The sequence below is a fragment of the Macrosteles quadrilineatus genome, unplaced genomic scaffold, assembly GCF_028750875.1.
Source record: "Macrosteles quadrilineatus isolate MER2022 unplaced genomic scaffold, UCM_ALF_1.0 Scaffold_7__1_contigs__length_78375512, whole genome shotgun sequence".
Lineage (NCBI taxonomy): Eukaryota > Metazoa > Arthropoda > Insecta > Hemiptera > Cicadellidae > Macrosteles > Macrosteles quadrilineatus.
Window position 1 is genome coordinate 65,836,063 of NW_026542600.1, and position 16,881 is coordinate 65,852,943.

A 16,881-nucleotide genomic window follows, 5' to 3' on the forward strand; every position below is an offset into this window, starting at 1 on the left:
TGTTTGGTACCCACCAAACATGTTTAAGTCTAAGTGTGCTAAAACCAAGGTAAAATTGTCCAATAACGCGTTTCGCTTTGAAACCGCTAGACTAATTAGGTTAAAACCCTACATGGTCCCTACACTTAAGAGTGTCTTTGATGCTGTCATCTTTCATTTGAACTGACATAAGCTCAATGTTATTTCCATTATCATCAATTGGAGTGCTGCATGCTGTATGGTGTCACATTCGAAGCATTTTAATCGTATGTAAGATCAGAATCATTACATATATTTTGTCAACTGAGTTCTAATTTTCTTCCATAGTGTGGATTTGCATTATATGATTGCCAGTGAACTTTACTCCAGACTCCTTCGATCTGTTATTCAAAATAACGATGTTTGTGAATTCGAATGAGTTGTATGATACTACTCAGCTAAAAGTCTCTGGTAGCCTTTTACAACAAATAAATGGTCACGAATAAATTAAGTTTGTATTTCCCAATAGTCTTTACTGTCCGTTAAAATGCATTTTGTCACTTCCAAAATTGTGGTTTTTAACATTACACTTACTCTCCCTTTATGATTCAATTGCTTGCTATCGAATTTCAGAAAATATCAGCTTTTGTAATATGCTTTATAATTGTTATATCCCTCATCGGAGTACAAAGTAGAATTAATAACAAAGTCACATCACAAACATTCTACAAAGCACTTAATTACTTTGCATTTTCTGCAGAGTTCATTTAGCCCAAGACATGAATGTTTTCAAGCCGAAATATTCTCTCCGCAACCTTCTATTTTGTCGACTTCAAAATCTTGCTATTCAATATTTTACTTCGTGGATATACAATTTGTTAAAATAGCGATGTTATAAATAATTTACATTTAAACTGAAGTTTAAGTAAATTTTGCGTTACAGTTCAATCAAGTTCTCATGGAACCCATCCTTACATAGGGTATATATAGATATATTTTTGTATAAAAAGAACTCCAAAGTAGGCTAATACAAAAGCATTGAAAAATTTATTGTTTCGTTTACATTATTTCTAAACCCTACGATATCTAAAGAGTTATTTAGTCATATTACCACTTTTAGCTGGCCTTCGTATTTACAAAATGTAGGTTTATATTTTGTCTTGAATTTATCGGGTTAAAGTCATTCCTTTGCATCTTAGGACGCTAGGCTACAGTCCTGAACTGGCTATTACTTCGATTGGGGCTATCCAAGAAGCATAAATACATTGCTAAACGCTATTGGTGACTGGCAGGATTTGAACCCTGTACTCCAGGGACTGAAGCTCTGCGTGCTACCACTAAACGAGTTCGTTAATTACTTTAAGTAAGTTTGTGAAAACCGATCTTGTAACTCATACAACTACTGTTAGCTAAGTAAATATTGCGTGAATTTGAATGCCAAGGTTTCGGTTGCCTTTATCCTACAAACACATGTGGTTCATTTTTCCGGATCTCTAGACGTCATCATCAGCAGTCAGCAGTCATGACCAATGACTCAGCATTCTACAAAGTACATCAACTGCTGAAGAGATGTGTGTCTACCACCGCACGTGTCTGACCACTCGAAGCGGCTTGTAATATTACATGTCATTCATTCATCATTAACATTAATTTCTCTATTATTTTGTATATTTTTTTATAATGTTTGTTAACGACCCTGATAATGGGTTATCAGTTATTTAATATGCTTCTCCTTGTTAATGTATTATTTTCTCAAATTTTGTTCAATGTTATATAATATCCCATCACCCCACAGAAACATCATCCTATTTTATGTTACAATATTTATGCCAATTCTCACCATATCTATCCTGTACTTATCAAAAACCAACAATAATCATTTACTTAGAATAATATATAAGTGTAAGGAAATTGCAATATGATAATAACATCTTAAATATAGTATTACTTTTCAAAATTATCCAAAGAAAATCAAAATTACTGTGGCAATTGTCATTTATGTGAATTAACCGGCTGTACATCATTTCAACAATGAACATGAACATCCAGAGCTTCAACCATTGCCTCTGCCCAGATCCTGCCAACTCTTCACAGTGTTAACATCACTTTATAGGACATTGTGCTTAACTTAAATTAAATTCATCCCAAAGTGTGAAGACAAGAGACTCCAAATTGGTAACCATCATCCATCTTGTTTGAATAACTAAGGACAAATCTTCATTGGACATTTTAAATCAGCAAATCCTAATAGGCCCAATTAGAACTGAAATGTATCAAGATCTACATATTTAAAATTGAACCTTTATTCCAAATTGAATCTTCAAATCTTATTTTATTCCATTAAATTCAGTGAAACCATTTGGCATCTTTCTTTGGACATTGACATATTACAATATAGCATCATAAACTTAGCCTATTTCAGAACAATAATTAAATTATCTGCATTTTAAAGTTAAAAGCCTAATATATCATTCGAACCGGCACGATCACCCCTCCCTGAGATCAAGAGCTTATATATTTAAATATTAATCACTTCAGAAGAAACCAACCCAATATAACTATTATAGCCTAGAATCTTTTTATCCACTTTGGAAACCCAACCATTTTGTAAATTTACCATTGTTAGACCCTATAGAATTCAACCAACGTCTTATATTTGTAATTCGATAATAAATTTCATATTGTAACTTACCAAACCTATTTATTCTTAAAGTAATATTATAAGATAAAGATAAGATAAAGACTTACCTCATTAGACTCAGATAAAACACAAGTTAAGAATGATCTTTATTAAGAAATGACTTTAAGTTCAATGGGGGCTAAATTAATAGCCAAAGGAATTTTGTAGGCCTAAGTTAATAAACAGATCTATAGAAAGCTTTATGGTGCGTAGCAGGCTTTCTACCGCACATATGGAACACATTTTCTAAATTATATAATATGGCTTTACATTTAAAATTAAAGCAAGTGAACAAGTGTTTTCTATTTGAATATAATTGATTGAATTTGCAATAACGACCAATCAAGGTGATTGTTGAAGGGCTCACCTTCGATGTGCAATTGTTCTCGTGATATTTTGGTGACATAACATAGAAAACCGATTTACAATTTGTACAAATACTCTATCTCGTTGTTTTAAGTGAAGGGCTAAAAAAATATACCATTTCCTAGTCTCTATCCCATACAGTGTTTAAAGCACAAAATAAGGTCTAGTCTCTTTTGAACCCTCTCCGAAGCTTATAGATCTAGTGGAGTGATTTCAATTTTAGTTGCTGTAACGATAACCTAAAAGACTGTTCACACAGGCGTACCCAGGCGTCTGCAGAAGTATTCGGAATATGTCTCTGACATAGCTTTTAATTTTATTTAAAGTAAAGTAGTTTCAAACAGGTCTGCCGTTCATCGCTAGAGAGTTAGGCCTACTCGTCAATATTAACGAAACAATGGTTACTTATATCAAATAAGTTAAAAAAGATATTTATGTGTCCATTATATATATTAAATAAATCATTCCCTAGTAAGAAATGAACTTGACTCATATATCAGGCAAAGTTATATTTCAACGTTTAAGGTTAAATAAGTCTGTAAAGACCACGGATTCAGTTAAGTTCGTCTTAATTTGTAACACCAAACTCCTGCCTACTACAGCTTTGCCTTTCGTATATTCTGCCACTGAAAACTGTGCTGTAGTGTTTATGTCCGTAAGAACGGCCTCCAACTTAATATGGCCAATAGTGACTCACTTATGGTTAACTGTCTCCCTAGGTTCCCTGAAATATTGGCATATGAACATTCTTTCCAATAGTGTTCCACCCAAAATCAGACGTGAAGAGGCTCTACTAAAGTATTGTGATAATATCTTATCCTTATCCGCCCACAACTTCCTATCTGCTACTAACGGCCTCAGAGGATCCCATAAACATACAAACAGCCTTCTAGTGAAACTTAACAGAATTTTCTCCCAGTAATGGTTAGATTTCGTCCTAGGAACCCTTAAATGTGTATTTAGACCCAACCTTTGACTATTACTTCAGTATCCAATAGTCAATGGAACTACGAAAGTATGTCAAACGCACCTTCACAGGAATAGTGTACCCTTACTCAATCGTTTCCACCCTAGGGTAGGTGTAGTTATTGGAAGTCAAAAGGGGGCTGATAGATGATCAGTCTAGCGGTATAAAGCACATAGTCAAAGAGAATTTCCTCACTGCTCTCCCAGGAGTATTGGCTTGTCTGCATAACACAACTTGGCAGGGCTATCACTTTTCTGTGAAGAGTACTATTCGCGTAATAGTAAAGTTGTTTTTAATCATCCAGAGTTTCTCGTATTGATAGTAGGTTGTACACATTGGTACTTATTTTTTAATTTAATATGATGGCTATCTATAACTCCTTTGGATGGTCTTTCCCACTCTCATTGATATATTTCAGATCAAACTTTTGACCAATCACTTTACGATTACCGAGGAAATTTTATTGCAGTGCTCACTATACTCAACGTCTCAAAATGTATTAATACCCATCTGCTAATCGTTTTCTCACTGACTTATCTGTGCTGCTAAATACAAAAGGGTTTGATTGTTTTGTGTTTGACTTATCGCCGTTGAGACAAACTGGGTTATTTTACGAGAGGTTGGTAATGTTACTTGGGCGCGGTGATGATCGTTGATTATTATGTTGATTTTAATGCAACATTGACACATCCCTACTTTATTAAGTTCTAACACTTCGTTTTCCATCTCAAATTTTAATTTATCTACCTCCGATTCTTCCATAGTTTCAAAATGAAATATTTATGTTTAAACTTGTGTTTTTGTGTAGGTTGAGAATTTTATTTTAAGGCAGTTTGGAATTAACGAACGCCAAGTGCAATCGCAACAGTTTTCTTAAAATACAATGGAAAATGTCTTTCAATTGTGTAGTTTAATTCAAAAGTACTCATTCAATTTAGAATTTCATGCGGATTTTGTACAAATATTGTCAGCTGCTACAGTGAAATTAGTCAGTTTTCAGTTTGTAGTCAACCGAGTAATTAAATCAATGGTACAATTCATTCGTAAATAAATTTTTTATCAGCAATGTAAGCGTTATTAGATTTACAAATACGTCTAATTACACCGTTGAAACATATATGCACGCTGTTACCGGTAACTGACAAGACGGTAATTACATACAAAAGATCAATAAGAGACAAAAGTGGTAATCAACGTTCTAACCATCATCAGGGAATGCTTATTATATTCTATCACCCCTTTATTTATTTCATGCACATGCCTGAGGTTAATGTTAAAAGAATCTACCAACCTCTTTCGTCAAAATATATAAAGATTCATGATAGGCAAATTAAAAAGGAATCAGTCACATTAAAAACATGTTATGATGAAACAACGAGTCGTGTAAAACCACTAAAACCAAACATGGGGTTTATTCTTCGCAAAATTGTGAAGTGTTATCTGCTTATGTAAACAGAAAAGCTAACAAAATCAGTTTGCCAACCTTATCGCGTACAATCCAGGGCAAGGTTTGGTCTGGTAAAATTCCGATAAGAACCTGAATAAATCGTAATGATTAATGTTTTACATCGAATTTCCATCGACTTACCACAATACACGCGCTCATTCTGCTGCATAGTACATAGCTTATCTTAATATTATTTTCTTCTTTAACTTTTTCTGATTTCTGTTTTCTTTACTTTCTTTCAAGGTTCAGCACATGATATAAAAAAAACCTAAATTTTTAATTGCGTCTTATCTTAATAGTTAATAATAATAGCTAAGTGTATTTTTTTCCTGATGAAATAACACAAGTGGTCTCAAGTGGCATTTTCCTAAGAAACGTTTTAATGATGGAGACAAGTTATGCTTGATATTTTTTTCAAGTTATGCTTGACATTCAAGATATGACTCGAAGTAGGAGCTCAATTTTAAAATCGTGAATACAAAATGCTATGTATTCAACCTAAGGAAATACAACCTTAGGGACAATTGTATAATAATCTTCGTGAAATCCCCAATTTTCCAATTTAATAACAATTACTAGTTATACTTATGATAACATAGTAGTAGTTTTTTAATTAAGTGTTTGGCTGAGTTCTGTAAATAGTTGTATTTTTTAGTATATTTATATACCTTGACTATTTTCACAACTTTTACCCATCTATGCTGGCTTGATGGAAATATCATTGCGAAGTAAAATTATTGACTATTGAATATTGGGTGTTATTGGAAAGAAAATAATAACAATAGGTAGTGCTTGAAGACACTTATAATATTACACAAACTGATGTACTGTAGTAAAATGTTGAATCAAACATATGCAGCTGAATCTAAGTAGAGCAGTGCACTGCGTCAAATTTGGCAAAAGAACAACGTGTACCCACTTCGTTCTGTTCGATCTTAACCTAAATAAGCCGCGAATGTTTAACCAAGATCCCCTCACACGCCTCGTTCTAAACATTAACATTTTATACCAGCTCTATGTTTTGAAATAACCAGTATTTAAAAATTTTACTTTATTGCCAAAATAGTAAAAATCAATATTAAGGATGGAAAAATTAACTGAGGATGAAAAAATATAAGCAACTGAAATATAAATTAAAAAATCTATTAATTAACGATATAGTAGAACACTTTTTCAATCATACTTGTAAATTTAGATTTCAGAGATCGAAACTGCAGACCTACCAAATATGTATTAAATTCTGTGTATAAAATGAATCCTCTATTCTACAAGTATTACTTTTGGCTTGGCTTTACTAAAATAAATCCCTTGCTTATCTTCTATTCTCTAGAAACTATTTCTTCCCACAGAAAGAGCGGTGATAGAAGTCGATTTGGGAAAGAAACAGCTGCAGAAAGAGTTGTCACACATTCATTATTTCTCCATGATGACATCATAAGGTGGGGCAACTGATTTATTACCTCCCCTACCGAGCTACTCGCAATTTCCTACCACCCCTCCTACCGCCCCTTCCTAGCGTCCATCCGGAAGAAACACTTAGCTAGAATTAGGAGCTTTTTTCTTATTGGTTTCAGAACCGGGCCAAAGTACATTTCACATTTCATCACCTTGCGTATTTAGCTTTCTAACAAACATGTGCTCATGCACTTTCAAACACGCACAGTAACATTAAAATGGTCGATTTTCTTCATGTGTTATCATCCGAGTTTAAATTAAAACGTTAACAAGTAGAAAATCGAACTTGCAAATTCTTTGATTAATAACGTAACATTAACGTATATTATCGGTTTCTATAGTTACAAATCTTCTGATGATCCAAAACATAATAGTTGTCTGGTATATTAAGGATGAGGCAGACACAATGTACACAATGTATAGTGGCCAAACCAATCAAAGTAGATCATTCGTATTAACTTAAGGTAAACAACTTGAGAAACTGATTGAACTTGTTCAATGTTGATGAATTTTTAGATCATCTAAGTTCCTTAAAAAAGTTTTAAACTTTTACCTTGACGTTGTTATACAATGTATTATTTGTTTTGGAAATAAACGATTTGATTTGAGAAAAATGGGGGTTTAAGTTGTTACAAACAATCTACCTCAATTGGTTTGGCTATACATTGTGTGAGTGTGGTCTGTCCCACCCTGAAAGAATTATAATATGCCTACTTTACTCTTATTATTAGTCCTCATTTTGAAGACAAACTACAAAATGAACTTGACAATTTACACGTGCAATACTAACGTTCACAAATATAACACACACGAGTATAATAAATACCCCTGCCGCAGTAAACCTGCAGACTATGCGAATTTTCATTTGCCTGATTTGATTTTCACTTAAATCTATTAAAATAACATTAGGTTTAATGAGTACTTAGGTTTTCTACCACAGGGAGGGTAATAAAGTGTGTCTTAGGTAAATATTAATAGCTTAGTATAAAATAATTAAATTTTCCAAGTTAAATCAAAATATATCCATAAACAAGCAAACTACAACTAACAGGTTTAGTTTACTTATTCTACATAAAAATAACAAAGGCATTTTAAATTTGCCGTACAATCTTTGAATGTTCTCTGTAACGAATAACCGTACAAAAATACTTCAATTATACTAAATTGTTTGATTTTTGAGCTCTTCAAAATGGTTTAGAGAGAATATGGGAAATTTTATGTTTTCGAGGGTCAAAAATATGAAAAAAATGTTCACCCCCTTCCTTTGGTCCGATTATTAATTTATTTATTTATTTACAAACAGTGATACACGATTTTACAAATCTGATGGCAGCAGAAACAATGTCCAATTACACAGTGTAATTGATTCATGCTGGTTCGTGAATTCGTTCAAATGTATGTTTACACGTTTGTACCGAATTTCATCGAAATCGGATGATTTTTGCTTGAGTTATCATACTGGGGACATCAAAACAAAAAAAGTAAATCGGTCCCGGGTCCAGGTCTTACCGTGAGACCTGCGGTAATTGCTTATTCCCTATATGGGAAATTCGCTAAAACCCAAGCAATATTTATTCTATAAAGAAATTTCGTGACGGAACCGAAAGATGTTAAGATGTTTGAAAGGCTATGCGGGCAAGACGAGGTAATGGTTACTTTAGCAAATTGGATGAAATGAGTGTGACGAGTCTGAATGAGACACTTGTTCTTTCTCGCGTCAAAAGTCTTTGCACTCTTAACAGTGGCGGTGCTTTGAAATCTACTTAAGTTATGCAGTCTTAACAGTAGCGGCGTTTTGAAACCTACTTAACTTTGTACACTCTTAACAGTAGCGGCTCTATGAAACCTACTTAAATATGCACTCTTGACAGTAGTGGCGTTTTGAAATCTACTTAAATATGCGCTCTTAACAGTAGTGGCGTTTTGAAATCTACTTATAGTCGTGGCACTTTTAAACACACTTAACTTATTTGTACTTAGTAGTGGCGGCGCCTTGTAACACTTAACTTGTTCACTCTTAGCAGTGGTGAAGCTTGAAACCTACTAAACCTATGCGCTGTTAGTAGTGGTGTCGTTTTGATACACACTTAACTTATGTACTCTAAGCATTGATGATGCATTAGTGATGTTTGAAAGCTACTTAACTTATGTGCTCTTATCATTGGTTATGCTTGAAAGCTACTTAACTTAGGTGCTTTACGGTGGCAGTGCTTTGAAATAAGCTTAACTTATGTCCTCTTATCAGTTGCGGCGATTTAATACTTACGTTTGTATGATTGGGACCAGCAGTAAAACGCACTACTTACGATCCAGGTGATTCAGTAAATAGTCTATTCAGGGTTGGCATTTAATTAAATTACAACAATGCTTGGAACCACAACATTTAATTCTTAACTGTAACTGACTATGGACCTATTATTTTTAAAAGACAGCTAACATTGATAACTTATTTACCATTTCTAATGTAATATTTACAACCATATCGATAAGTAGACGGGTTGCTCAATGACAGAAAGTTCTTCTTAGATAAGAGATTAATCCTTCGTTTTGTTTTTTAGTCAGGTGTAGGTACAGCTTTATGTGAGCCCCAACCTGCTCGGTTACTATTTTGTTTTTAGACAGGTGTAAGTATAGCTTAATGTGAGCTACAAACTGCTCGGTTACTATTTTGTATTTTATACAGGTGTAAGTATAGCTTAATGTGAGCTACAAACCGGTCGGTTACTATTTTGTATTTTAGACAAGTGGAAGTATAGCTTAATGTGAGCTACAAACCGGTTGGTTACTATTTTGTATTTTAGACAAGTGGAAGTATAGCTTAATGTGAGCTACAAACCGGTCGGTTACTATTTTGTATTTTAGACAGTTGGAAGTATAGCTTAATGTGAGCTACAAACTGCTCGGTTACTATTTTGTATTTTAGACAGGAGGAAGTATAGCTTAATGTGAGCTACAAACTGCTCGGTTACTATTTTGTATTTTAGACAGGAGGAAGTATAGCTTAATGTGAGCTACAAACTGCTCGGTTACTATTTTGTTTTTATACAGGTGGAAATATAGCTTAATGTGAGCTACAAACTGCTCGGTTATGTCATTATCACATAACCTAGGTTTTATCACTTTTAGCTCATCATTATAAAACAGTATAAAGTATTATAATCAATTAATATATAATCTTGTGTTTGTGCCAGTACTACTCTAAACTTGTTTCAGTACGTGGCCGATTGTAATACTACAGAAAAACAGTTACATGTATATAACAGTTAAAAATATCTTTTATTTCGGTCTCAAATATAGACATGTTACCAAACTAGTATAGGCTACTAAAGTTTTCACATCCCAGTTAGTATCTTCCGTCTGCCTATGTAATGCTTATCACATTTCATTTATCGTGATCAGACAAGAATCAAGTGGTTTTTTTTCACGGTAAACCTTATTCCATACCACAAACTGTATCCAGAAAATCAAGGATCACACTTTGGAGGTCGTGAACAGATTAAGCACTATAGTAAAATGCATTTAGGGGTAGCTAGTAATCCTCTGAACAGTCTAAATCCTACAAACCTGGCCATTAAATCAAGGCTTAGCACCATAATACTGAGGTAACAGCCACTTCTGTACTTACAACTCTAATTATCTCCTAACTACTCTGCTCCTGAGTCTATGTTACTTGGCGAATATGTTAGTCTCTAATCACTGATTAATTGCTTTTTAACTCGATCATTGTTTTACTTCAGGGAAGGGATTCGATTTATCTGCCACTCTAACAAAACAGATTACAAGTACTGGATCAAGAACTACAATGTAAATTAAATAGCGTTTTTTTTATCGAAGAATTGAAAGCTCGAGGATGCTTTATGCACAATATGAGTAATAATATATACAGGGTGTCCAGCTTCGACTAGGACAAAATTTACCGGGAGGCCAAAACAAGCAAAAAATGCAATACATGTGTCCTATCTCAAACAGTTTAGCTTATGTCTGTCTGTATGTGCTTTTTACAAAAACATTCATAACCCCTGAACGGGTTGTGTTATAGCGTTGAAATTCAGCAAATATGTTTGTCGTTTTGCCCACTACCTTTGTGTAAACTATGATTACAAAATGTATAACCGTTTCAAAATGGCGGTTTTTCATAGCTTAATATCTTAAAAACTATAAGATATTAAGTCAAACTAAAAGTTTTTTTGACCAATTAGCTGTTTCTTTAACTCCTTATAACACTGTCGTCAGCTCCAAAGTTTTCCATTTATTTTATTACAAAAAAAGCAACTACCCATTTAATAATGGTCCGATCTTAACATTATTTGCACGATCTTTTAGTAAATAAAATATCGCAACTTTTGGTATCGTGTAAAATTTAAAAATATATAGTTTTTAAGATATTAAGCTTTGAAAACAAAAAATAGCCACCATTTTGAAACGGTTATAAATTTTGTATTCATATTTTACACAAAGTTAGTGGGCAAAACGATAAACAAATTTGATGAATTTTAATGCTATAGCTCAAAAACCGTTAAGGAGTTATGAACGTCTTTTAAAAAGCACATACAGACAGACAGACGTTAAACGGGTTGAGATAGGACACATTGCATTTGCTTGTTTTGATCTCCCGAATAATCTGGTAATGTTTGTCCTAGTCGAAGCTGGACCCACCGTGTAGTTAAAAAGGATATCGTTTACTCTACATTAATCACTATGGATTCAAATATGGAATCATTCACCATTGAGATCGCATCTATATGAACCAGCTGTAGCAATTTGTTATTAAAAATATATAGTTTACTGAACTACTCACAGAGAATATTGCACTCTGAAGTTCATTTTCACCCTAAATTTGTGTTGCTGTGATAGCAGATGTGAAGTAAAACATGGTATAGTTTTAAATACGTTGAATAAATTATGTAGACATACTAAAAGTGGGGCCACTAAAGTCTAATACTCTATCCATAAATACCTGTAGCATACACCCAATTTAAATTTAACAATTTGATAAGGTTTGACATTTATACATCGGATCCCATGCAAATAAGGTATTTTCCTACAGCCACCTGACAAAGTGGCCTTCCTTGCACTGATTATAGCACAGATAGTTGCTAATTGCTGCATTTACTTACTTTTGCCGAACTTTTTTCGCATTCCAGTATTCCAACCAAACAACACAAAACAGCGTGCTTTTATTAGACACGTAATACGTGTACGCTTGAAAAATAAGTTGGCAACGCTTAAAGATATTACGACTACGATCAGCTGGTGCAGTGTTTCACATTTCGTTCAATGTTTGTATTTAGCCTAACCTAAAAACTTGTTATACAGTGTTTGAAAGAATAATTATTTATATGCTTTATAGTAACTGTAGGAAAAATATAATGTGTAACGCGAGTGCAAAGGGCCACTTCGCCTTCTAGTTACACAAATATATATTATATTATTGTGCATACAAATAAAAAGGTTGACATATCTCAGAACTGTACAGAAAAGTTATTTGGCCTTACAGCAAAAGATATTAGTAAATTTAATTTTTGAAGAAAAACAACTCACATAGGTTACACAGTACATAAATAAGTTTCAAAACTATTTTTATTTCTGCAGCTAATAAAATTGAATTGAGAAATAAAATAAAATAACATAATATGGTGTATAATGTAAATAAATACTGGACTTCTTATTTTTATAGTAAGTTCTAAATATAGATTGTTGCCAACATATGAAAGGTGAAATTCAATTTTTTATCTAATGAATTGTTTGACACAATGTTGACAATAGAGATAAAACTGGACATTCACCTGCGTACATTGCAGATGGACCAATGTTTACATCAGGAAAACACATTACACGTTAACTGGCAAATATTATTATATTATGTACTTACCGTTCACTTACTATGTACATACCGTAATATCGTTCAGTAAACCCCAGAATAATTGTCACAAATACTGCATATAGAAATTCTATCGTACATACAATCGTACATACAAAATCGGATGGTTGACCGATTTGAGCACCCGCCTCCTTCAAGCCTAATTTTCAGCCTTATAAACTTTATCCAATTGCCACATTCACCCTTACTATATCTTCATATTTTTTATCGAACAATAAGACACTACTTGCATTAAAATTTTAGATTGAACACATTGATATAGTAGGTACCAAAACTTGTATGCACATTTTCTCAAATCATTCAACAATCATGCAACAATTTTACAAAAACACAAAATTTCCTAAGACTTACACATGACTATTAAGCAATATAAACACAACTTAAGATTTAAAACTTGGTATCCAGGGAATAACATCAGTATTCCAAAGTGAGAGCAACAGTCCTGGAATCCTTGGAGGCAATTTCTAAGATTTATATTCTATGGAGATAAATGCAAATTATGTAACACAAATGTATGTATGATTTAGGTTCAACATTTCAAGCAGAAATACATTTATTTTGTATATCAAAAATATTTGAAAGTGGTTCAGTAAATAAGTTAGCTTATGGTTGATGATACAATTTTAATTGAGACACACTTGTAAATAAAGGCAATAAAGAAATTTTGTATTTACTACTCTTTACTGTATGACATGAGTTTTCAACAAGGACATACAAGCTATTTATACAATTGCAGAAGTTAACTGCTATGTTTACTACAGTACATTGATTGTTTAGAATCCCAAAGATAGAAATGTTAACACTTATACACTACAAATAAGCTGATCTTTAAAGTAAAAAAATGCTACACAATTGTATAGTTCAGATTAAAAGAGTTTCAAAGCATGAAAGGGATATCATAATTTATTTGATATTAATATTTATTGAACTTAATAAATTTACTTTTTAATGTAATCTAAGTCCATAAGCAAAAACAAGATTCTTGTCAATAAAAAGTATTCTACCATCCTGTGCAAGCCATGGTGATAGTTTCTTTATATTTTAAATTTTATCTGACAAGATAAATCCAGACATCTGGTCAACGATTGCCAGTTGGTAATGGTAATGGTATATGCCAGGATAAGAAATCTACTATAAAAAATAAAAAAGGCCACAAATTCATTGACTTCTTGTTGCTATGGTTTGTTATTGCTTGTGAACTGTGTTAGGGATTGGATTGATATGAATGTCTCAATTAGGATTGCTATTGTAACCCTATCCAGCATTCAAATGACAAATGTATGGATTTCAATACAAACATTGAAGATTGTTTTGTGAATTATGCACTAAGCGGTAGTTGATTGGAATTTAAATATTTACTATGTTTATACATTTATTAAATATTAAAACTATGATATCAAAGTCAGAACTTAAGCACATTAACTTTGTTCTATTACTTTGTTGCTGTGTCGATCTTTAAGACCAAACTAATGTGCCACTCAATCCAAACTCACATTTAAAATTATGGAATTTCCCTGAAAACCTCTGATTGGGTACAAAATAAAGGTTTACTGTTATCATTACCATAAAATATTGAACAATCCCAGGACTTTTCGAATGCCCTGTAAAATTTAACTCAAATGTAAAATTTGTCTGTTTTCTTCCTGTATATCTACTCTTTCTTACCCTTCCATGCATTATAAAAACTGGTACTACAATAAAATACAAAATTATAAAGAAAACTTGTGCCTTGGACCCTCTGAGGTTTATATGATGACTTAAAAAACATATGTTTAACTGTGATTGGCAGTTATTAACCAATTAATATTATAGCAGTCAAACAAAAACTATAATTTTAACTAATCAGCTGCTACTCATCAAATTATAAATTAAATTCATAGTTAAAAATATGTAATCCTTCAAACTATGGTCTACCAAAGAACTTGCTGAATTTTTGCTTGAATATTTTTTTATGATTCAGTTGTTTCCCTTTTAACATTGTTTGAGCTAAATTAATTCTGTCCCTGAGGGTGTAAGAAGGGAAAATATTTTGCAGTTTAATTTGAGGGAATGTTTTATCTTCAGCAAGAGCATTTCACTGTACTTTTATTCTGACAATCTATTAGCTCTAACATGTTTTACAAGATAAGTCTTATTTTTACTTAGCCTTTTGAGTTAAGTTTACTTTTTCTGTTTTAATATTTAATTCCTACAAATGAGTTTAATTCTGCTTCTTACTTAATTGTAATTTGAAATTTAAAAATGATTTTAAACATTTATTAACCTAGTTAAAAGCCATACAAGTTGGTGTTTTTGTAACTAATGTTTAATTCAATTACCTTTCTTCCTGTTGTTTTGTAAGATCAAGATGTCAAGCAGAAGTACACACTACACTCTAACTAATACAAGGGCTTGAACTAACCATGAATTCTACAAGCAGAATTCACACTAGGGTTAATCAAACAGAAAATGTTGAACAAATGAACTGTAATGGCATACATTTCTTCGAATTTATGCAATTGTGTGTTTTGGAATTGTTAATTGTAAGGAATCCTTGGAGAATCAATGGGAAGAACTTTATAACAAAGTACACTTTTGTTTTACTTTTGAACAAAGTCAGAGTGGTGGAATTAAACAGTCTAACACTACTTAACCTAACGTTTTTTGTATAAGATATTTTACTTATTTATTCATTTGCAACTTTAAACGTTAAAGAATACTTTTCATCCTGTAATATTATAACCTGTTAATCCAGGGCAACATCGCATGATTCAGCCATAGCAAAAGCAGAAATTATATATGTATATGTTGGTATACATAGAATTTGTCTTTCATAGATCAAGTTATACCTAAATACCAAAATAATAGCTATACCTATAATTTGAAATTTCATTACAGGACTTTTATCTAATGTCCCATCTCTTTACTAATTAGCTCTCTATACAATACAGAATCACTTTTAATACCCTACTTCATGATCACAATTCTTAAAAAAACATTTCTTCTAAAACCAAGTCAACTTCTAAAAACTTTACTTTCTGTTGTAAAACAACATTTCTATTTACAGATGTGTCAGAATTATCTTAGTTATCTCAAAATTATCATTCTTGGAGACAAAACTTTATCTTATGAACCCTCATAGGGTGGTTTTGCTTTCTTCACTCAACTTCTACAACTGCAGTGACTGACCTCAGTTTTTTTTTGCAGGTTCTGGAGATGTCATCCTCCTCAAAACTTGGAACTCTCATGGACAGATGCGGAGGTGAGTTAGATAATCCATAGAGAACTATGAAACCACACTTGTTAAATGAATGTTAACTTTATGCAATCCTGTAATCCAATGTGGTGGCAAGACATAGAGAGTGTAAAAACAGAAAGCCCATTTGATATGAGAAGGATAATCTTGCTTCAGTTGTTTTTGTTTGTAAGGTCAACTTGATGATGGAGAAAATTTTTATTTTGAAAAGTTTCGGTTCAAATAGCAAAAAATAGTGTTTGAACCAACTCCGGAATTTTAGGGTTATTTTTAGAAATGTGTGGGTGTGAAAACATGGTTGTTAAAAGAGTTATGATGTTTTGATAATTAAAATAGTTTTTATATTTCCATCATATAAAACATATGATCACAAAAAAAATGATCATGTTGTTTGAAAATTGAATTACAGAAAGTAAATAAAAGAAACGTCTTATAACACTCAAAACGTATATTTACGCTTATACTGTTACTCACAAGAAGGTAAATATACAAAAAAAGTGGTGATCAATTTCTATTGGACACTCCAATCATCATCATAGGATGATGATTGGAATCCTATTCGCCGATTGGGTCTAATGATGATTGGAATCCTATTTGCCGATTGTGTCTGGTTATGATTGGAATCCTATTCCCCGATTGGGTCTAATGATGATTGGAATCCTATTCGCCTATTGGGTCTGATGATGATTGGATTGGAGTGTCCAATCAAATTCGATCACCACTTACCATCTTTTTTGTATATATACCGTCCTGTGAGTAACAGTATAAGCGTAAATATATGTTTTAATTGTTATAAGACATTTCTTTTATTTACTTTCCGTAAATTTAATAACACGTACAATGCTGATAAAGAAGTTATTTAAAATTGAATTGTAAATAAAATTATGTAAAA

At 32.5% G+C, this 16,881-nt stretch overlaps 1 protein-coding gene across 2 annotated transcripts in view; it reads left to right on the forward strand.

Moving 5' to 3' along the window:
- The window catches only part of LOC128997826 (galactosylgalactosylxylosylprotein 3-beta-glucuronosyltransferase P-like), a 183,887-nt gene that overhangs the window by 144,994 nt on the left and 22,012 nt on the right, over nt 1-16,881 (forward strand). For both annotated transcript variants that reach the window (XM_054423571.1, XM_054423572.1), the window contains one exon: nt 15,941-15,995. The gene's annotated coding sequence lies outside the window, so the exon portion shown is untranslated. The remainder of the gene's footprint in view (nt 1-15,940; nt 15,996-16,881) is intronic.